Raw genomic sequence first — 23,646 nt, forward strand, 5'->3', positions numbered from 1 at the left:
GGGCTGGAGGGACCCGGCCCACTTACCTGCGGTACATGCAGTGCTGTGCTGGGTGCTGATTCCGAGACTCGCTGTTGTCAGGGGGTTGGAACTCGGGGGAGCTGGTGGCCGCCCTCGTCAGTCCGTAGGGTGGCCCCGGGTTGGCAGCCAGCACCCCCTCCTCCTGGTCAGTGCCATAGGGCCCTGGGTCACCTTGGGACGAAGAGGCAACTGGATTGAACCCTGTTTGCTCCTGCGTCACCAGGCTCTACCAGCCCTGGCGGCTCCCCAATGTCTGCAGCATGGTGTCGAGGCCCTCGGTGATGCTCCTCATAGAATTTACAGTGCAGAAAGAGGCCATTCAGCCCATCGAGTCTGCACCCGCCCCTGGAAAGAGCAAGAGCATCCCACTGAAGCCCACACCTCCACCCTAACCCAGTAAGCCCACTTAATTTATTTTGGACACTAAGGGCAATTTAGTATGGCCAATCCACCTAACCTGCACATCTTTGGACTGTGGGAGGAAACTGGATCACCCGGAGAAAACCCACGCAGACATGGGGAGAACATGCAGACTCCGCACAGACAGTGACCCAAGCCAGGAATCGAACCTGGGGCACTGGAGCTGTGAAGCAACTGTGCTAACCACTGTGCTACCTTGCTCAGACTGGGACATGGTCTGGAGTGCCACTGCGATGCCCACCTGTGACTGGGACATGCTCCGCAGCACCTCATCAAAGTTCACCTGGGACTGGGACACGCCTCCCAGCAGGTCGGACATTCTACTGAAGCTCTCAGTCATGGCCGTCACTGACTGAGCCACGCTTGGGCGCCTCCACTCATGCTGCCGACATCGTGCACCAGGCTCTCCACTGCGGCGGCCACCCTCGCAGTGTTGGCCTCGTTGCCACACATTGCCGGTGCCATCTCCTGAGCCTGTAGCGTCCAGGACTCCTCCAATCGGCAATGGATCTGCTGGAGGGTCGCTGACATCCCCCTTGGATATCACGGGCGCACCCTATTGACTGCATCAGCTGCGGGTAAATCTGGTTCAGAGGCTCAGCATCTGACTGGGACCGAGCTGGGTCCTGGGATCCAGCAGACCTCTGACTGCTGCCTCGCCTGGGGGTTCCTGCCTCCACCTGATGCACATCAGTAACTGTGAGGTGATCACCAGAAAGTGCCACTGAAGTCTGACTACTACCATTACCCACCGATATGTGTGTCTCTGCACTGGTGGAGGATGGGGATGACTGCTGTGCTGCGGATACGGTGGCCTCCTCAGATCTCCCCTCCAAGGTACTCTCATGGCAATTCCCACCCGCTAGCACACTTAGAAACATTTCTATTAAATCTCGTCCTAGGCCTCAATGAGGTTGCCTCTCATTCTTCTAAACTCCAATGAGTACAGACCCAGCCTAAGAAAATTCTCATAAGAAAATCCCTCCATACCCAGGATTAACTGAGTGAACCTTCTCTGGACTGCCTCCAATGTCAGCAAATTTTTCTTTATATACACGGCCCAAAACTTTTCACAGTATTCCAGGTGTGATCTAATTAGTGCTTTGTATAGTTCAAGCCAGAGTTCCCTGGGCTGGATTCTCCGCACCCCGATGCCGAAATCGCATCTGGCGCCAAGGCGGAGAATCCATTTCCACGCATGGAATTGGGACCGGCGCAGGTTCCTCGAATCTTCGGTCCCCGAAAAACAGTGTACCCGGGAAGTACGCCGCGCCGCGTATCACCCACCTGCGGCCATTGCCAGAGCCTCGCCCCGCTATTCTCCACCCCCAACCGGCCGAAATCCAGACGGCGTAGATCTAATCTGGTCCTGCCTGTTAGAGTACTCGCGTAGCGGCTGCGGACTCAGTCCGCGGCCGCCATTGTCGGGGACGGGCCGATCAGAAGGCAGGGGGGCCTCATACGGGACCGGGCTATTTTTGAGCGGGTGTTCCGGGACGGGCACGCGGCCGATCGGGGGTACTATTTACGCGGTCCAGCTCTGTGCTCTGAGTCCGCCATGGAGCACGGCGTGGCCATTGCCGGCCGCTGCCTTGCGCATGCGGGGTCTCTGACCTGGAAGTGCGGGGTCCCGTATCTGCAGCTGGAGATGCGGATTTCATGATGGGTCCCTGCTAGCCCCCTGCAGGGCTGTGAATATGAGGCCTTTTGTCGCCAGTTTTTCTGGCGTAAAAGGCCACAGTTTTCACGACTGCGTGGGGACATAGTCCCTGAAACGGAGAATCCAGCCCCCTATTTTCATACTTCATTCCCTTTTAAATAAAGGTGAACAATCCATTTGCCTTCCCTATTACCTGCTGAACTTGCATGGTAGCTTTTTGTTAGCTATGCACAAGAACCTCCAAAATCTTCTGTGCTGCAGTTTTCTGAAGTCTTTCGCCATTTAAATAATATTCAATCCTTTATTCAAGTTCAGCAGGTGCAAAGTGCATGGACTGGATTCTCTGCTCCCCGACGCCATAATCCTGAGAATCGGAGAATCCGTTTTGCCGCCGAAATCGGGACTCTTGATCACGGCTTCAGAGAACAGCGTCTATTCCCCTAACTATGCTATCCTCTCGGATCCCTCTACCTGCCTCACTTGTAGTAGTAATAATAATAACAATAATAATAATTAATAATAATCTTTATTCTTGTCAAAAAAGGCTTACATTAACACTGCAATGAAGTTACTGTGAAAATCCCCTGGCCGCCACACTACAGTGCCTGTTCGGGTACACAGAGGGAGAATTCAGAATGTCCAATTCAGCTAGCAAGCACATCTTTTGGGAGGAAACCAGAGCACCGGAGGAAACCCACGCAGACACGGGGAGAACCTGCAGCCTCCGCACAGGTCACTAGTGCTGTGAAGCAACAGTACTAGCCACTGTGCCACCATGCCGCCCTCCTGAAGTCACATCCTCCTGTCTTTGATCACTGATCGAATTCAAGATAGTTGATCTAAGGGGTGTGACTGCCTCCTGAAGCATCGTGTCCAGGTAACTCTCCCTCTCCCTGACGTGTCACAATGTCCAAAGCTCAGACTCCAGTGGCTGGATTCTCCCAAAATGGGACTATGTCCCCATGGCAGCGCAAAACACTGGAGTTTTACTCCAGAGATTCCTGGTAAAAAGTGCAGCTAATTCAATGCCCTGCAGGGAGCTAGCAGGGACCCGCAGTAATTCACGCAGCTTTTGCTGCAGTTACGGGCCCCTGCACTTCCGGTTTCGAGTCCGCGCATGTGCACGGCGACGGCCGCCAGCTCCATGGCAGACTCAGACTACGGAGACAAACATAAAAATTAGACCCCCCCCCCCCCCCCGATCAGTTGTGCGCCCGAGCATCTGACAGCACGGATCTAACCCCCGGCCGCCTACAAGGCCCCCCGGGTGTCCAATCCCCCCCGCCCCCAACAGGGCGGCCGAGGACTGAGTCCACAACCGCCACGCCAGCATCCCGACTGGCAATACCAGGTTAGTTCCACGCCGTCGGGAACTCGGCCGGTCGGGGGTGGAGGATCGCTGGGTTGGCCTCTGTCAATGGGCCCCAGTCGCGCGGCGTACTCCACGATCATGATGATTCTCGGGTCCCGGAGAATCGCTAGATCGGCACCGGGCCTGATTCTGGCGTGAAATTGGGTTCTCCGCCCCTGCGCCGAACGTGATTTCTCCGCGGGGCTGCGGAGAATCCAACCCCAGATCATTAACTCTGAGCCGAAGTTCCTTGAGAAAGCAACACTTGCTATAAAGGCGGTTGCTATAATAATCTTTATTGTCACAAGTAGGCTTACATTAGCACTGCAATGAAGTTACTGTGAAAAGCCCCTAGTCGCCACATTCCGGCACCTGCTCGGGTACACAGACCTAACAGCACGTCTTTCCGGACCTGTGGGAGGACACCGGAGCACCCGGAGGAAACCCACGCAGACACAGGGAGAACATGCAGACTCCACACAGACAATGACCCAAGCCGGGAATCAAACCTGGGGCCCTGGCACTGTGAAGCAACGGTGCGAACCACTGTGCCACCAGATGGGATCCACCAGCTCCCAAATTCTGCAGCCACGACACATCGCCTGGCCCTGCATCGCTATTTTATTTAATTAAGTTTTCAATTTGCTTTTAATTTTACTACTCATATTTAGTTTTCACACTAACTTTTTTCTCCCGAACCTCCAATCTCAAAGCAAGTCCGAAAAGGTCGAAGAGAAAAATACTCAACGACCAAACACTTACCTGTAATATTACACGGGCATGTTCATCGATGTTGTAGGACTTCTCCCAGATGTCCGGCCTTAGTCTGCTCCTGCTCCCACTGACCTGTGGACGTAGTAAGGGAAACAAGACAAAGCAATACCTCCCTCTCCCAACAAAGAACAAAGAAATGCACAACACAGGAACAGGCCCTTCGGCCCTCCAAGCCCTTGCCGACCATGCTGCCCGACTAAACTACAATCTTCTACACTTCCTGGGTCCGTATCCCTCTATTCCCATCCTATTCATGTATTTGTCAAGATGCCCCTTAAATGTCACTATCGTCCCTGCTTCCACCACCTCCTCCGGTAGCGAGTTCCAGGCACCCACTACCCTCTGCGTAAAAAACTTGCCTCGTACATCTACTCTAAACCTTGCCCCTCTCACCTTAAACCTATGCCCACTAGTAATTGACCCCTCTACCCTGGGGAAAAGCCTCTGACTATCCACCCTGTCTATGCCCCTCATAATTTTGTAGACCTCTATCAGGTCTCCCCTCAACCTCCTTCGTTCCAGTGAGAACAAACCGAGTTTATTCAACCGCTCCTCACAGCTAATGCCCTCCATACCAGGCAACATTCTGGTAAATCTCTTCTGCACCCTCTCTAAAGCCTCCACATCCTTCTGGTAGTGTGGCGACCAGAATTGAACACTATACTCCAAGTGTGGCCTAACTAAGGTTCTATACAGCTGCAACATGACTTGCCAATTCTTATACTCAATGCCCCGACCAATGAAGGCAAGCATGCCGTATGCCTTCTTGACTACCTTCTCCACCTGTGTTGCCCCTTTCAATGACCTGTGGACCTGTACTCCTAGATCTCTTTGACTTTCAATACTCTTGAGGGTTCTACCATTCACTGTATATTCCCTACCTGCATTAGACCTTCCAAAATGCATTACCTCACATTTGTCCGGATTAAACTCCATCTGCCATCTCTCTGCCCAAGTCTCCAAACAATCTAAATCCTGCTGTATCCTCTGACAGTCCTCATCGCTATCCGCAATTCCACCAACCTTTGTGTCGTCTGCAAACTTACTAATCAGACCAGTTACATTTTCCTCCAAATCATTTATATATACTACAAAGAGCAAAGGTCCCAGCACTGATCCCTGTGGAACACCACTGGTCACAGCCCTCCAATTAGAAAAGCATCCTTCCATTGCTACTCTCTGCCTTCTATGACCTAGCCAGTTCTGTATCCACCTTGCCAGCTCACCCCTGATCCCATGTGACTTCACCTTTTGTACTAGTCTACCATGAGGGACCTTGTCAAAGGCCTTACTGAAGTCCATATAGACAACATCCACTGCCCTACCTGCATCAATCATCTTTGTGACCTCCTCGAAAAACTCTATCAAGTTAGTGAGACACGACCTCCCCTTCACAAAACCATGCTGCCTCTCACTAACACGTCCATTTGCTTCCAAATGGGAGTAGATCCTGTCTCGAAGAATTCTCTCCAGTAATTTCCCTACCACTGAAGTAAGGCTCACCGGCCTGTAGTTCCCTGGATTATCCTTGCTACCCTTCTTAAACAGAGGAAGAACATTGGCTATTCTCCAGTCCTCCGGGACATCCCCTGAAGACAGTGAGGATCCAAAGATTTCTGTCAAGGCCTCAGCAATTTCCTCTCCAGCCTCCTTCAGTATTCTTGGGTAGATCCCATCAGGCCCTGGGGACTTATCTACCTTAATATTTTTTAAGACACCCAACACCTCGTCTTTTTGGATCTCAATGTGACCCAGGCTATCTACACATCCTTCTCCAGACTCAACATCGACCAATTTCTTCTCTTTGGTGAATACCGATGCAAAGTATTCATTTAGTACCTCGCCCATTTCCTCTGGCTCCACACATAGATTCCCTTGCCTATCCTTCAGTGGGCCAACCCTTTCCCTGGCTACCCTCTTGCCTTTTATGTACGTGTAAAAAGCCTTGGGATTTTCCTTAATCCTATTTGCCAATGACTTTTCATGACCCCTTCTAGCCCTCCGGACTCCTTGCTTAAGTTCCTTCCTACTTTCCTTATATTCCACGCAGGCTTCGTCTGTTCCCAGCCTTTTAGCCCTGACAAATGCCTCCTTTTTCTTTTTGACGAGGCCTACAATATCTCTCGTTATCCAAGGCTCCCCAAAATTGCCGTATTTATCCTTCTTCCTGGCAGGAACATGCCGGTCCTGAATTCCTTTCAACTGACACTTGAAAGCCTCCCACATGTCAGATGTTGATTTGCCCTCAAACATCCGCCCCCAATCTATGTTCTTCAGTTCCTGCCTAATATTGTTATAATTAGCCTTCCCCCAATTTAGCACATTCATCCGAGGACCACTCTTATCCTTGTCCACCAGTACTTTAAAACTTACTGAATTGTGGTCACTGTTACCGAAATGCTCCCCTACTGAAACATCTACCACCTGGCCGGGCTCATTCCCCAATACCAGGTCCAGTACCGCCCCTTCCCTAGTTGGACTGCCTACATATTGTTTTAAGACGCCCTCCTGGATGCTCCTTACAAACTCCACCCCGCCGAAGCCCCTGGCACGAAGTGAGTCCCAGTCAATATTGGGAAAGTTGAAGTCTCCCATCACCACAACCCTGTTGTTTTTACTCTTTTCCAAAATCTGTCTACCTATCTGCTCCTCTATCTCCCGCTGGCTGTTGGGAGGCCTGTAGTAAACCCCCAACATTGTGACTGCACCCTTCTTATTCCTGATCTCTACCCATTTAGCTTCACTGCCCTCTGAGGTGTCCTCCCGCAGTATAGCTGTGATATTCTCCTGAACCAGTAGCGCAACTCCGCCTCCCCTTTTACATCCCCCTCTATCCCGCCTGAAACATCTAAATTCTGGAACGTTTAGCTGCCAATCCGGCCCTTCCCTCAACCAGGTCTCTGTAATGGCAACAACATCATAGTTCCAAGTACTAATCCAAGCTCTAAGTTCATCTGCCTTACCCGTAATACTTCCACTTCTCTAAAATCCCATACATACCTCCACTCCAGAAGTTCACTCTCTGCAGCTAGCACTTGACACCATCCAGCATAAAACAGTCCACTTGAATGGCATTCCATCCACCACAATAAACATTCACTCCCTCCATCACCAACGGACAGTGTCAGCAGTGTGTACCATCTGTAGGATGGTACTCCTTCTGCGGCACCTTTCAAACCACAACCTCTACCATCCAGAAGAGCAGTGGTAGCACATGCATGGGAACACCGCCATCTGCAATTTCCCCTCCAGGTTACACACCATCCTGATTTGGAACAATACCGTCCTTTCTTCATTGTCGCTGAGTCCAAATCCTGGAACTCCCTCCCTAACAACACTTTGGGTGTTTCCCACAACACATGGACTGCAGGGGTAAAGAAGGCTCACCATCACCTCCTCAAAGGCAAACAGGGACAGGTAATAAATGCTGACTTAGCCAGTCATACCCAAATTGCATGAAGGAAAAGAAAATCTCTAGAAATTTCATTAATTATGCATCATTCTGTAGGCAGGTTAGGGAAGCAGAATGATTCCAGAAAACAACTAAATAACATAAGCTAGATGTTGGTTCAACAGGATCAGAACTTTGGTGAAACCTTTAATATTTTTCTCCTTTCCAATCCTTCCATGTTCAGGCCACTGTTATAGACAGGAGAGAGAGGCAAAACACAACTCCTTTTTTCCTTTGGCCACCTGTCTCTTAGCAGGGTTTCCTTATTTTAAAGAGAGATTGGTGCTTATTCCAAAAACCCCTTTGTTGGTGTCGTCAATTTTTAAAGTGACTCGCAGTAAACTCTCTTTGGATTAAATCAGACATTTAATTTATTCACACATTCAAACCCAGGCGGTATGATCACACTCACAAGTATGCAGTAAGGGATAGGAAAAAGAGGTTTTGCAACAATGAATAACTTAACAGTACAATAGAACCACAGAAATGGATATCAGTTCATGTGATTGCCAGTATGCAGAAGGTCCAAATTCAGAAGAGCTTCCCTCACGGAGAAGTTCCAATTTAAGCTGAAGGCAGGAGTGCAGAATCCCTTTGAAGATGATGGTGGTGCAATAAGACGAGGTTGATATTCAGAGACTTGTTCTGCTAGAGAGGTGATGTCCAGAAACCTCCAGTGAAACAGGCTATGAAGAGGATCAGAATGATAGCAGGCTACTTGGTCAGAATGGTAGCAGGCTGCTTGGTCAGCCTGGAGTCCAGCTTTTGATGTTTTCCGGTTGGAGTTCAATCAGGCCCTTGCTTCTGATTTCCTGACTGTTTACAGAAATTTCAAAATGGTCACTCCGGTCATTTTGAATTTGGATTTGATTTGTAACCGAGGTACAGTGAAAGGTATTATTCTGCTACAGTCCAGACAGATCATTCCATACATGAAATAACACAGGACATACGATAAGTACACAATGTAAATACATAGGCACAGGCATCAGGTGAAGCATATCGACTGTAGTACTACTCAGTAGAGAAGATGTGTGAAGAGATCAGTTCAGTCCATTAGAGGGTCACTCAGTAGTCTGGTAACAGTGGGGCAGAAGCTGTTTTTGAATGTGTTAGTGCGTGTTCTCAGTCTTTTGTATCTCCTGCCCGATGGAAGAAGTTAGAAGAGAGAATAACCCGGATGGGAAAGGTCTTTGATTATGCTGCCCGCTTTCCCAAGGCAGCAGGAGGTGTAGATAGAGTCAATGGATGGGAGGCGGGTTCACGTGATGGACTGGGCTATGTTCAAAACTCTCTGTAGTTTCTTACAGTTTTGGCTGAGCAGTTGTCATACCAACCTGTGATGCAGCCAGATAGGATGCTTTCTATGTTTCATCTGTAAAAATTGGGAAGAATCAATGTGGACATGCTGAATTTCCTTAGTTTCCTGGGGAAGTATAGGCGCTGTTGTGCTTTCTACTTCCTTTCTGCTTGTGACCTATTCCCTCCACAATGATTTTGTAAAAGGATGTTTACCTGTGGCTGGATCTGACTTTTGCATCATTATTTATAATGTCCCACTGATTAACCTATGAAAGTGCCATTATCAATATTGATGACCCTGTTCTTTCTTGGTGCTTTCTTGGTCGACACTCAGACTCTGTTAGCGGGGTAAGCTTATAAAGATGCGAATGACCCCCGAACCCACAAGGCCTGCAACAGAAACCTCTAAAGGAAGGGTGGGAGGAAAGGGGAGAACAGGAGCTCTGGGACAGAACACCCAGAACGAAAGAGGGGGATGCCAAGGAGGGGTCAGGGAGGGGGAAGAGGAAACATCCTAAAAGATTGTATGTACATAACAACTCCATAAACTGTAAATATCGGATGCAAAGTTTAATTACGTAAAATTGAAAATGCCAATAAAAGTATTCAAAAAAATAAAAAATAAAGATTCAAATGGCGACCATTTCCTGTCAACAGTTTATTTTTGAAATGGACCTTCACAGTCTCAGGTATGAGAGTCCATGAGCAATACGTCAGTGCATGTCTCCAGTGCAATCATATTGAAGTAAAGTCGCCATAGTCCCAGATAACTATCGGCTGCTTTTCATCTTTGAGGGGAAGAGCTGACTGGTGGGGACTTAACCTGAGGACTACCACACTTCAGATGAGGGGCAAGGATGAAAAGGCAGGTCTCCATGAATAACCTCAGCCGGTAAAGGAAGCGAACCGGCGTTGTTGGCATTGCTCTGCATTACAAACTGGCTATCCAGCCAACTGAGCTAAATCAGCCCCACATAATGCTTGGTGGTCACCTTCCAATTCCAGACATCAGGTGACTTGTGGTGGCCATCATTTCATTCAACAAAGTTAATTCCAAAATAAGCAAAAAAAGAATACATTTTGACTTACCTAGTTTACAATCTCTTCCATGCCTTATTGACATGTCACTACCCAGCTTGTTTGGGTAGTCAAGCCAATGATATCTACACTTGCCAATATCACTATTTGTTTAACCACAGAAAACAGGCCAAGAGTGCTGCCTGAAGAAACGTCAGTTTTGCCTGACTCTTCCATCGCAGCAGGTCAAGGTGTGACCTCCTGTCTCCAGAGAATTACTTTGAGGAAATCTACAGGAATATTGTGTGTGGGAGGGGGTGGGAGGGGGTGGGAAGTGGAAAAGGGAGGGTTACTGGCACTTGTGATCAGGCATGAGAGAAGAAGTAACTCCTTGTGCCTTGCTGGGGAGGGATTTGGGACAGGGCCTGCATGATTGCGTAGCATGGAGGGAAGTGTCAGGAATAAGCTCTATTATGATCCTGGACCAGACTCCAACATTTGCTGGGATACCAGACAGGAACCCCAATACATTTTTTTTAAATTTGTAAAACTGTGAGGAAAGGATATTTCACTCCAAAAATGGTTCCATGCAAAAGTATATTAAAACAAACTAGTATTAATGCAGTATTAAACTACTTTAACATTACAGAAATATAGCTGACAAGTACTAGTTAAATAATGCTTAACAATAAAAAGAAACACTTTAATTGATACCTTCTTTTATCTCCAATCAAGCAAAATCCATCACAGGTCAAGAAACACTTTTAAAAAGAGTTAGATCTTTCGAGAGTGCTTGAAGAGAGAGAAAGTTCCCGTCAGATGAACACAATCTCTGACAGCCTTCTGCAAAAGTTGCTGTTCAGTTCATGGACAAAACCAAACTCAAACTCTGCCTGCTACAGCCCTGGCTCCTCCCATTAATTACATTACCCCCATTTCCACTCAAATCCCATGACCTATTTGCTTCAGTTTAAACACAATAGGCTGGATTCTCTGTTTGGGAGACTGGGTTGGATTCTTAGTTTGGGAGACTTCTCCCACCAGAGAGGAATTGCAACTGATTCCGATCCCCCTGGTAGTGCAAATCGGTGTGCCCCCCTATATCCCTTGCCATGCAAATTCATGCATGGCAAGGAAAACAAGGGATTCCAGAGGGAATCCCGCTATCGGGCCGCCATTTTGAGCAGACAGCCTGATAGCAAAGACCGGTGGCGGGCAATCCCCCGCACTGCAAAGCAGGTCCCAACTCCCAGATTACCTGGGTGCCCCCCCTGCTTTGTGCAAGTGCGGGGGTGACCCACTCCGCCCCATGCCCCAGGACTCCCTAATGATGGTAATCCCCCAGGGACCCCTGTAATAGGGTGTCCCTCTCCATGGACCCCTGTAATAGGGAGACTGCACCAGGGACCCGTATAATAGGGAAACCTCCAGAGGCCCCTGTTATAGGGAGACCCCCAGAGGCCCGCTAACTGAAGGAACCCCCACAGAGACCCCCTTACTAAAGAGATGTCCCCCAACAGAACCCTCCCCTATTGGTGAGCTGTGATTGACAGCTTCCACAAACCACCTGCAGTCTTGGTTCATTCATCTTCATTCATGGATGAGTGACTCTAAGTGCTGAAATCCAAATGTTCACAAACATAAACCACATCAAAGAATGTTACGTGCTTTGCAATCACATGATTGAGTGATTGGAATGCAATTTGTGTTTGTAAACATTGAGGTTTCAACACTTAGAGTCACTCATCCATGAAGGGAGATGAATGAACCAAGTCTGCAGTTGGTTTGTGGAAGCTGACAATCATAGAATTTAAAGTGCAGAAGGAGGCTATTTGGCCTATCGTATCTGCACCGGCCCTTGGAAAGAGCACCCTACTTAAGTCCACATCTCCACCCTACCCCCCCGTAACCCCACCTAACCTTTTTGGACACCAAGGGCAATTTAGCATGGCCAATCCACCTAACCTGCATATCTTGGATTGTAGGAGGAAACCAGAGCACCCGGAAGAAACCAACGCAGACAAGGGGGGAAATTGCAAACTCCACACAGACTGTCACCCGAGGCCGGAATTGAACCCTGTTCCTTCGAACTGTGAGGCAGCAGTGCTAACCACTGTGCCACCCCCACAGCCCACGACAAGAAATTGATGAATGGCGTGATGGTAATGGACCTGAGGGGTTGAAACACAAGTCACAGCTCCTCTCCTTTGAGGAATAGACACATGGAGCCTCGAAGTAAGTGGTACAGCTGTAATTATTTGCACTGCCCCTGTCTGGACTGCTCTCTAACTTCCAGACATGGGTCTCTTTTCTGGGGAGCGGAGGGTCTGTGGGGGTGTCTCTTTAGTCAGGGGTTCCCTGTGGGGAGGCTCCTTCAGTTACGAGGTCTCTGTCGAGGGTCCCTTTAGTTTGGGGGTCTTTGTGGAGGGGGGGGGTTCTTTCAGTTTGGAGGCCCAGAAGGGTCTCCTGATCAAGGGGGTCCTGGGTGCTCACCCTATTAAGAGGGTCCCTGGGAGGGGGGGTTCCCCATTAATGGGGTCCCTGGGATCAGTCTCGATATTAAGGGGGTCCTATGGGGTTTCCTTATTAAAGGGATGCATTGAGGGGGTCTGGTAGAGCAGTGGTGGGCAAGTAGTGCAATGTGGGGGGTGAGGGTGTGAGGGTGGCCCTTGGATCGCCTTTTGGGCAACTCCCCGAAGAAGTTACCCCCTTGGCCCACCACGAGGTTTACCACATCAGGGCCACGCTGGTAAATACCAGAAGTGATCTACGCTCATGTGATTCCCAGCCCAGGGGACCGGATAATCACAGAGGGCTGGAGAATAGGCTGCTGAGCATACTAAATACATGCAAATGTGTCAGTAGGACTCATTTACATCTTCCCGCTGGCAAGCGTTCGTGAACCTCAATCCCGCCTCCAGCGAGGGTCCAGCGTTAATCCTAATTTTCCCCTGATGCCCAATTCTCTGTCCCTTCAATAAACGCACTTTGGGCATCGCGGGATGGAGCTTCAAGCCAAATGTTTCTCATTATCTACTCCCTTTGGAACCCCAGAAATCATGACAAGAACCCATTAGGCCCCCCTTTATGAACATATACAGGATGGAAAGGAGGGTGATCACCCTTTTATGACATCTTAATTGCACCTTTTGTAGACACCAAGTCTGGCTGTCTTTCAAACTAGGATTTAAACAAATGACTGTAGCAGATACATATAATACAATATATATACCAATTTCTTCCATTCATCATAGGTCCTATATGGCAATTAAGTTTCTGAATATGTGTGTGCTCATAAAGGTTCATGGTGGAGCATAGCCCTTCATCTCCTGAATTTATTGGCCAATTTGCACATCAATTCCTGAGCTATTAACATGTCATTAATTTTCCAACAAGACTCACCCATTTTTGTAAAAATTATTGCATGCTATTTGCAATAGACACAAGTGGACGTGCTGCCAGAGAAGGGGGCAAGGATAGCGGAAGTGCCAGCTCGCTAGTGGGTGAGGTCTCACCTATGCGCTGCTATAGAGGAATGAGATAAAGACACCGATGAGCCAGGCTACAGAAGAATACTGATGGGTTTGCACAACAAATTTCACGATGTATTGGGAAGCTTGACAGCAAGCCTCCATGCAACGTCAAGGTACAAGGAGGAGCCTGGCACAACTTGATGTAGCGACTTGTACAGTGATTGAAACACATCCTTTTCTTCCCTTGGGTACCCAAGCATGATGCAGCGACTTTTTCACACAGTGAGTGGTTAGGTTCTGGAATGTACTGCCTGAGAGTATGGTGGAGACAGGTTCAATTGAAACATTCCTGAAGAAATTAGACTGTTATTGAAAAAGGAACAATGTGCAGGGTTACGGGGCAAAGGCAGGAGAATGGGACTTGGTGAAATGCTCATTCAGAGAGCAGACATGATGGGCCGAATGGCCTCCTTCTGTGCTTTAACAATTCTGTGATATTTCAATACCATTCTGTTCCATTATAATTAATGAATTCATAGGATTGCCATAATGTACACAGCTCCAGGACTCTGAATAAACTCAGGTGGCAAAGGCAGATCTTTATCTGTGAGGCAGTCCTGGCATGCCATCGAATATTTTAACATATGAGGCTAACACCAAACCGTGCTGGAGACTTGTAAAGATGCACTTTAACAGACTTCATTGACAAACACAAAAGGTATTTACTAATAAGAATTGTACAGCAGCCTCATGGCTGTAGCTAGCTCCCAAAATGTCTCTGGCAAGGTGCCTTTCTCACCATGGGGTGATTCCACACTCTGAGTCCCGATTCATCGCACAGGCCATGTAACCCTTACTCTGCTGTGTTGGTCTTAAAGGGACATCACCACAGGACTGTACTCATTTTCGTGTCCTCCCATCAATGCACCGAATTACATCAACTTATCCTCAATAACAGGATATTCAATCATGTTCTCCAGTTGATTTAGGGGTCTGAACTCATGATCTTAAGATTCAGGTTAAAATTTCACCACAGCAGGTATAAGTAAATACACAGTACAATTTAAATTCAATTCATTGATAAATCTGGAATAACAGTTACACTCAGTAATGGTGGCAGCAAAAGTTTTGAATTGTTTTAAAAGCACATCTCGTTCACTGGATGAAAGAAATCTGCCATCTTTACTTGGCCTGGCCTATGTATGATTCCAGGCCCACAGCAACAATGTAGACTATTAACTGCTCTCTGAAAAGGCCCAGCAAGCCTTTCAGTTTGGAGGTGGTCCACCACCACAATGTCAAGAGCGATTAGGGATGGGTAACATATGTCTTCACGTCCCATGAAAGAATAAAATTAAGCCACCTAAGGGCAGCAAAAAGGAATTTTGCAATCAATTCTTTGACCAAGGTTTTTGTCTATCCTAATATCTCCTTGTGCGGGATTCACCGACCCCCCGCCGGGTCGGAGAATTGCCGGGGGCTGGCGTGAATCCCGCCCCTGCCGGTTGCCGAATTCTCCGGCACCGAATATTCGGCGGGGGTGGGAATCGCGCCACGCCAGTTGGCGGGCCCCCCCCGGCGATTCTCCGGCCCGCGATGGGCCGAGTTCCCGCTGCTGGAATGCCTGTCCCGCCGGCGAGAATCAAACCACCTCTCTTACCGGCGAGACAAGGCGGCGCGGGCGGGCTCCGGGGTCCTGGGGGGGGCAAGGGGCGATCTGGTCCCGGGGGGTGCCCTCACGGTGGCCTGGCCCGTGATCGGGGCCCACCAATCCGTGGGCGGGCCTATGCCGTGGGGGCACTCTTTTCCTTCCGCCTTCGCCATGGTCTCCATGCGCCGCATGGCAAAGTCATTTCCGCGCCAGCTGGCGGGGCACCAAAGGCCTTTCCCACCAGCTGGCGGGGCGGAAATCAGTCCGGCGCGGGCCTAGCCCCTCAAGGTGAGGGCTCAGCCCCTCAAGGTGCGGAGAATTCCGCACCTTTGGGGCGGCGCGATGCCGGACTGATTTGTGCCGTTTTTGGCGCCAGTCGGCGGACATCGTGCCGATTGCAGAGAATCCCGCCCCTTGTGTGGCTTTGTGTCAACGCTTCTCCAATAATGGGCGGTACGGCTGTGCAGTGGTTAGCATTGCTGCATCACAGCGCAAGGGACCTGGGTTCAATGCTGGCCTTGAGTGACTGTCTGTGTAGTTTGCAGGCTCCCCCTGTGTCTGCATGAGTTTCCTTCGGGTGCTTCAGTTTCCTCCCACAGTCCAAACATGTGCATGTTAGGTGGATGAGCCTGATAAAATTGCCCCTTAATGCCCAGGGACGTGGAGGCTAGGTTACTGGATTAGGGCAGGGTGGGCTGTGGAGATGGCCCAGGTAGAGTGTTCTTTCGGAGGGGTCGAATAGTTTCCTTCTGCACTGTATGGATTCTGTCATTCTATGATAATGCTCGCATGAAGCTTCTTGGAATGTTTATTATTTTAAAGACCCTTTTTAAATAAATGCAAGTCATTGTGATAATCTTTCTCCTGAAACAAAATTAATGATTGGTCCATCTGTTATTGAGACATAGATTTGTTCAGGCTCAAAAGGAGGCCATTTGGCCCATCAAATCCATGCCAGCTCTCTGCAGAGCAATCCAGTCAGTCCCATTCCCCCACTCTATTCCCATAGCCCTGCAAGTTTATTCCGCTCAAGTGCCCATCCAATGTTGCTGAATGTGTTCCTGTTGAAACCTGTGTAAAAGCACCTAGGTGCATACATTAAAGGTCAGTGGATAATGCGTATCAGTCACGTGACATGGCTGCTTTGTTATAATTGACTTTTAATTACATCATGGTTTATAACCTGAAAACACTGGACAGGTGGTTGCAACTGCATATTGTTCACATGAACCAGGATATACAGTGATCAAATTAACTGTGGTCTGTGAATAAATAAATAACCAAAAAATTGCAACTAAATTGTTTAAAATGAAAATAATTCAGAATAAATTGGTCTGAATCAAGGTAGCTACATATGGCTTCACATTTTCACTTTAAATGTAAATATAAAATAGGCTTTATTATGAATTTAATATGGTGGTGATAAGGAGATTAATCTCCTTGATAACAGACTGCAAATAAGCCTAATGGGTCCGTGGTTCAAACAAGGGTTTCTGTTTATTGGGAACAGGCAAGAGATGAATGGCTTGTTAAACATTGCCAACATACTTGCTTGGTGCCATTCAACGGTCACAGCAAGTGGAAACAAGGACCTTGCGCTGTATATCCATTTGCTAATTCAGACCAACTTTGTTTCTCTATCTTATCTCTTCACCTTCCTTACCTCAGTGTGATTGCATACTTTTAATGCTCTTTGTCTCTGCTGAGTGCCTCCTGCTCTGACCAGTGTAAAAATACATGCCCGCGTGGGTTTAAAAGCTTTCATGAGCTGATTGTTTCACTACGTTTGCCTGTTATAAAATTATATGATTGTGGACATTTAACCTGTTACCCACTGTAAGTGGCAGGAGTTTCCACTCTGATATTACAAAATGAAAGCATATGTCTGACAAAAGCTTTCCCAATCCAACAGAAGTGAACAGGCGGCACATTGACACTGTGGTTAGGCCAGTGGTTTGCCTCACAGCGACAAAGACCCAGGTTCAATTCCAGCTTTGGGGGATCCCTTCTGCACTGTAGGGATCCTGTGGATTGTTATCTTGTTTCAACGCGAAGTGGCCAAGGGAAGACCATGAATCCACATTAGCCATTCAGCCCATCGGGTCTGCACTGGGCCTCCGAAAGAGCACCCCAACTAGGCCCACTTCTTAATCCTAACCCCATAACCTACACATCTTTGGACACTAAGGGACAATTGAGCATGGCCAATCCATCTAACCTACACATCTTTGGGCTGTGGGAGGAAACCAGAGCACCCGGAGGAAACCCACGCAAACAAAGGGAGAAAGTGCAAACTCCACACAGTCACCCAAAGCTGGAATTGAACCTGGGTCTTTGTCGCTGTGAGGCAAACCACTGTGTCAATGTGCCACCTGTTCACTTCTGTTGGATTGGGAAGACTTTAGGAACTTTTGTCAGACATATGCTTTCATTTTGTTATGTTTGTCATTATTATCAATGGATTACAACATAAATAGGGCAGACACAAATTTCAAAATTTGATGAGATCCAATTAGGGTTAAACTGGGGTTATTACGTTAAGATTAATACACTGGGACCCCATTATAATACAGTCCATATTCTGAGGTCCGGAGTCGTCTTCTCCCATGCCCTTGCCAGCGGGTTCAATGGCATGACCGGGGGGGGGGGGACTCATCGGGAGGCCCAAAAATCGGTTTTACGCCGGTATGCTGTCCATCATGGCAGATCAGGAGGTCCGCTGGTGGCTGGTGGGAAACTGATTTGCATCCCGCTAATGGGGCTCAGTTAAAGGCCTGATTGGACGATTCTCCGCAACGTAAAACCGTGCCGGTCCGGATCACATCTGGAAGAACGTGGTGCGCAGAAGTCAGGACTTACCTGGAAAATGCATGCAGTTACTTCTGGAGTTCGGAGTGAAGGCCACCAGCAACCCTGGAACACCACAGCAGTGGGTGGGGGGGCGTATCTATCAGGTGGATCATCCAGCTTCAGGTGTCATTGGGAAGGTCCAGCTTCCAGTCCCTCAGTGTTCCCGGAGGTCCATCTTCTTTCTTCAATGGTGAGGCAGTGATGTTGGGCACCTTTTAAACAAATATGGGAACAGATATGACAGCAGCATGTAAACCATCAAGTCTGCTCCTCCACGGAATATGGTGCTAAATCACCGTTATGGGTGAGACCACATTATTGATGCCTCACACTCAGGCTTGGGCCACCTCTGCCAGGCCCAATATTGCCTGTATGTCCTTACAGATTGCAGTCCTCATGCTCCAAAAGAAACAAATAAAGCAAGTGGAGTGTAAAATCAACCCAATAATTAAATGGCTCTTTCCTTTTTAACGTGGATGGCTGTGTTTGTAGTCGGGTGGCCAACTGTGATTGGACATATTCCGGAAGAGATAGGTGGAAGTGACATTACGGAAATCCGGCAGCAAGGTGTGAGTGAGTTCTTATGGAGGGCGAGAGAGGAAAGGATATTGAGGCCTCTGTCAAACGCACTGCAAAAACCCATTTCATATAAGCTAAAATTTCCTGTATTAATCTCAACAATTTGCGAGCAAGCTTCATTTTTTCCAAAAAAAATCAACTCGGACTGAATCCACCTCTATAACGTTCAACATACATCTTGCTAGCAGTCACTTGTGTCATTTTTCTTGCAGCAGGGCTTGCTCCTTTACCTCTTCAAGTCGATCAGTGGGAAAAACAAGGAACAACGTTCATGAGCACATTACACGTGTGCGTCAGTACTAATTTACGTTTTGTGGCATCGCCTGCCAAGTGCGCAATTAGATCATCATTTTACAGCGAGTGGTGAGCTTCAATACAAATTATGCACATTATACTAATTTATTTGCTTAAAATATCATTTTAAAATCTCCTGGACAGTTTTCAATGGCCACTGGGAGATTGATGCCGATTCTGGTAGAAAGCTGGCCATACTGGGAGAGTTGGAGATGGCTTATGGCCACATTTGGAGCTTGATAATTCTGGGGTCCTGCGTTACATCGTGTTCCATGCTATAGTGGGGCTCTGGTGTACAAATATTATTCGTTGGCTTGTCTTTTAAAAAGCAACATGGTGAAGTGTGCCTGATGTCCTCACTTAGGTCAATCTTAGCACAATGGCAGTATTCTCACCTCTGAATCAGATGATCAAAGACTCAAGTCCCAGTCTAGTGACTTGAGTACAGCATCGAAGGAGTGCTGCACTGCCTGGCGATCTGTTTTTTAGAGGTGACATTAAACTGAGGTCTTATTTACCTTTTCAGATGGATGCAAAAGATTTTGTGGCATTTTGAAGGATTTGTTTTTGCAAAAATATAAGTTATTCACAAAATATCTGAAAGAACATTACAAACATTTCAAAATGGCCATCGCACAAAGTGCAATGATATTCAAGTTTTCTACATACATCATGTTGCACTCTGAGATGTTTCAATACAGTCAAAAAAAATGACAGACATTTCAAAATGGGCGTAACAAATGATATAATGGGGCGCGATTCTCTGACCCCCCAGCGTAAATCCCACCCGGCCGCCCCGCGATATTCTCCGGTCCCCCAAAAATCCCGTCGTCGTGAATCGCGCCGCGCGCCTCGGAGAATGTTGAGGACCGGCGCAACGCAACGTGCCCTGGAGCCACCCCAATTCTCCGGGCCGGATGGGCTGAAGTCCCGCCGACGTGACCACGGGTCACGCCGGCGTAATTCAAACCACCTATTTAACGACGTCAACCAGTCATGATGGTTGACGCTGGCCAGCGCGGAGGTGGGGGTCGGCGTGGGGCGGCCACCGGAGAAGTTACAGCATGGCCGCAGGTGGTGCGGGGGGGGTCGCAGGAGCTGGTGGATTGAGCGTGCCGGGGGGGCGAGGAGCTGGGGGGGAGGGAGGGCCTGGGGGGAGGGCGGGGCTGGGGGAGGAAGGGGGAGTGGCAGGGGGAGGAGCTGGGGGGAGAGACGGAGGAGGGGGCGTTGGGGTGGTGTGTGCCGGGGAGGAGAGGGGGGGAGCCAGGGAGGGCAAGTGATGGAGATGGTGCATGCAGGAGAGGAGGGGGGTGGGGGTTTGGGGGGGGGGGGCGTTGGGGAGGGTGCGTGCCCGGGAGGAGAGGGGGTTGCTGGGGAGGGTGCGTGCCGGGGAGGAGATGTGGGGGCTGAGGAGGGTGCGTGCCGGGGAGGGGGGGGTGTCCGCCTGGCCGTGCGCCAGCTGGCAACAGTCGCGACCATTCAGCCCATGGCACCTGGCTGCGGGGGGGGGGGGGGGGGGGGGGGGGGGGGGGCAATGGTGACATGTCGTCTATCTCACCCCCACCCCCTGCAGGCCGTTATGTTTAGTCATCACCCAGCGATATTGGCCGCCATGGCGGGAACCGCACTTCTACATGTTGCCCTGTGGGAGCTGGAGCAGGAGAGTGCCGTAGGGAGGCAGGTGGCAGCCGCCCAGGCTGGAGGGCAGCCCGCACGACAGGACGAGGAGGAGGAGGAAGTGGTGGTGCCGCCACGGCAACGGAGACGCCCGATGAGGCCCCGTGTGTACTGGCCCCGCTCGTCGTACCAGGATCTCACGGACCGGGCATGCAGGAGGAGACTCTAGACGAACCGGGAAAACGTGGCACACATCTGCCACCTGATGGCACACCTGGCACCGCATGGCACTAGGGGAGGAGACCCTCTCCCCGTGGCCGTCAAGGTTACGGTGGCCATGAATGTCTATGCCACGGGGCCATTCCAGGCGCCGAGTGGGGACATGTCCGGCATCTCGCAGGCATCGGTGCACCGGTGCATCCTATATGACACCCTATATGACATTGCGGACCGCTACATCCAGTTCCCTGTGGACCTGGCCAGCCAGGATGCCAGGGCTGTGGGCGCTATCGATGGGATGAACGTGGCCGTGCGGCCACATGCGGATAACAGGGCCGTGTTCTCGAATAGGAAGGGGACCTATTCCATGAACATTCTGGTGGTCTGCGATCACTGCATGATGATCCTGCACATCTGTGCCCGGTACCCGGGCAGTGTTCATGACTCATTCGTATTGGCGCTATCTTTCAATTCCACCATGTTCGAGTGTGCCCCCCCCCCCCCGGCTGAGGGGCTGGTTGCTGGGCGACAGGGGTTACCTGTTGCAGTTGTGGCTGATGACGCCTATACGGAGGCCACAGACTGACATGGAGAACCACTACAACGATGCCCATGCAGCGACCAGGGGTGTGATAGGGAGGTGCTTTGGGCTGCTAAAGATGTGCTTCAGGTGCCTGGACCATACGCACCCTGGCTGCCCTGACAAGGTCATTGATCTTCTTGTGACACTGGACGCCTATCCTTGCTGTCACGGCCACAGCGCTGACGGCCTCTGCCACCTCCCTCCATAGGTGCCGGCTGAGGCATGGTGCGACCCTGCGGCCGTGTCCGGGGTACAGGGCCTCCGCCCTCTGCTCCACTGCGTCCAGGAGCGCCTCGATGTCCCGCTTCTGGAACTTCGGCGCTGCGCGGTGGGCAACCATTTTGACGGGACTCCGGGGGGCGGGGGGGGGCGTCTTTTGTGCTGCGACGTGGGGGAGGGGGGCATCTTTTGTGCTGCGATACGGGGGTGGGGGGGTGGGGGGGGGGGTCTGTCCTTTGTGCTGCAACGCCGCACGGCATCACTGACGGCCCACGCGTCCATGACGGGTGACGCCATCACGAATGGCGTCACGTCGCTGCTAGCCCTTTACGGGCCAGATAATTTGCGATGTTTCAGGGGGCCTGACACCGGAGTGATATGGGGGAAGGGGGATATGGGGATATGAGGGAAGGGGGATATGGGGGAAATGGGGGAAGGTGGATAAGGGAGATATGGGGGAAGGGGGAAAGGGGGGCAGGCAGTGGGGGGTCTCACTTGGTGGTGCGAAGATGTGAAAGGTGTTCCAATGCAAGTCCATTTATAAAAAGGAATAGACTTACTTTTAAATATGCCACCTATCACATCCTCAAGGCCCCTCGAAGATCCTGTTAGATTCATTCCACACAGTGGTTTGGCGTGAAGAAGCAACTGTTGTGCACTTGCCTTTTAAATAAAAATTGGTGGCCTGATAAGAAACATATGTTTCTAAGCACAGCTGGCTAAAGCACAACCCTTGGTTGGTCCAGTCGAGTTAGGAACTTTGCAGTTTTATAACAGTGCATCTCTCCATTGTTTAATTATCGACTGAGAAGGGTGAAGGTCAGCCTTCTGATTGTGGTAGTTCCATCAGTCCCATGGCTGTTCGTTGAGAATGTTGGACAGCTTTATGCTACAGCACTCATTCGATCGATGGCGATCTGTTGGGACAAGGCCTTATGATAACAATGGGCGACGTCGAATTGACCATCCCTTTTAGGTGCTGTAAAACGGGCTGTTGAATCCCTGACAGCCCATTTCTCAACAATTCCGACTCCACCCACCCGGAATTTATGTTCAAGCTTTGGGCCGTCTACGTGCTTCAACACCAAACCTGTTAAATGTGAAGCAGGCCTGTGAATGTCATTGGCTGCCTCAAAGCTATGGTGCATTCGTCAGATGCCCATCATGTTGCATTCCTGTGGGAGAGTGGAGGGATGGGTTTCCAAAACATTGGCTGGGTTGAGGGTCTGCGTGCGGGAACCTGCTCCCATCATTGCTGGGGTGTTTCCAGACATCATGGCACTGGAATTGAAGAAGCGCAGTGGGAATTAATTGGCCATTGGTCCACATCCCGGCAGGTGCTGCAACTTTCCATACCACCTGCTAGGTTAGTACACAAAAGGAAAAACATAATGACATGATCAATCGTGCAATAACACCATTGCATCATGCATCACAGCTGCTATTAAATTTGTCCAACATTTATTTTATTAAAGAGACTCTAGAACAGAAAATATTACGAAACGTCATAGCCCAGACAAAATGGACAACCTGCTGGTTAAAATTCCAACCAAGCCAACTTGGGAGTAAACTGTGCCAGCAAAAAACTGCATCTGAATTCCCTCTTAACCTTTTCCTGGCTTCATGCATTTGTAGTTTAGATGTTTCCTGTGGGATTATCACTGTTGTTTGTTGTAGCCTAAGTATCATACTTTTTTTAATATAAGCTGCTCAGTGACGTTTTTTTTAAATCTATTTGCTTCTGGTGCAACGTATGTACAATAACCTGGACAGGTTTTATAACCAGAAGCGAGAATTAGTGAATAAGTAGCATCAAAGCCAAGCACCAGGTGCAGAATCAATAAAATGGGAAACATTACTTGCATCTGAGTTTAAATCTTGCCAGGTGCACCTTGCTTCTTTTCTCTTCAGCTCTGCTCGGTTCCCGAAGCAAGGTCGCTGTGCAATGTGGTGCCTTCCTGGTTTTTGTGGGCCCTGTCCCTCTCAGGCATCTGTTTACAATTTAATCAGAAACATGAAAGGCTTTCTGTCAGCTCTATCTAATAACAGTTGATTTCCTCCCTCCCCTCCCCCACACACTTTACCTGATCATCAGATATTGTACATCCCCAAAAATCCTTCCGTCTTTTGGCTTTAAGTACTATTGTTACGCCACCCTGGCCAAG

General features: G+C 49.4%; 1 long non-coding RNA gene across 1 annotated transcript; it reads right to left on the minus strand.

Annotated features, from left to right (window-relative positions):
• Positions 1–8,039: 8,039 nt before the first annotated feature.
• On the minus strand, positions 8,040–23,393 carry LOC140425067 (uncharacterized). Its single transcript, XR_011947796.1, has 3 exons — positions 23,341–23,393; positions 17,980–18,182; positions 8,040–8,493 (listed from the first exon to the last, which is right to left on the minus strand). It is a non-coding gene; the product is annotated as an uncharacterized lncRNA (long non-coding RNA).
• Positions 23,394–23,646: the final 253 nt, after the last annotated feature.

The sequence above is a fragment of the Scyliorhinus torazame genome, chromosome 1 (genome assembly GCF_047496885.1).
Source record: "Scyliorhinus torazame isolate Kashiwa2021f chromosome 1, sScyTor2.1, whole genome shotgun sequence".
Lineage (NCBI taxonomy): Eukaryota > Metazoa > Chordata > Chondrichthyes > Carcharhiniformes > Scyliorhinidae > Scyliorhinus > Scyliorhinus torazame.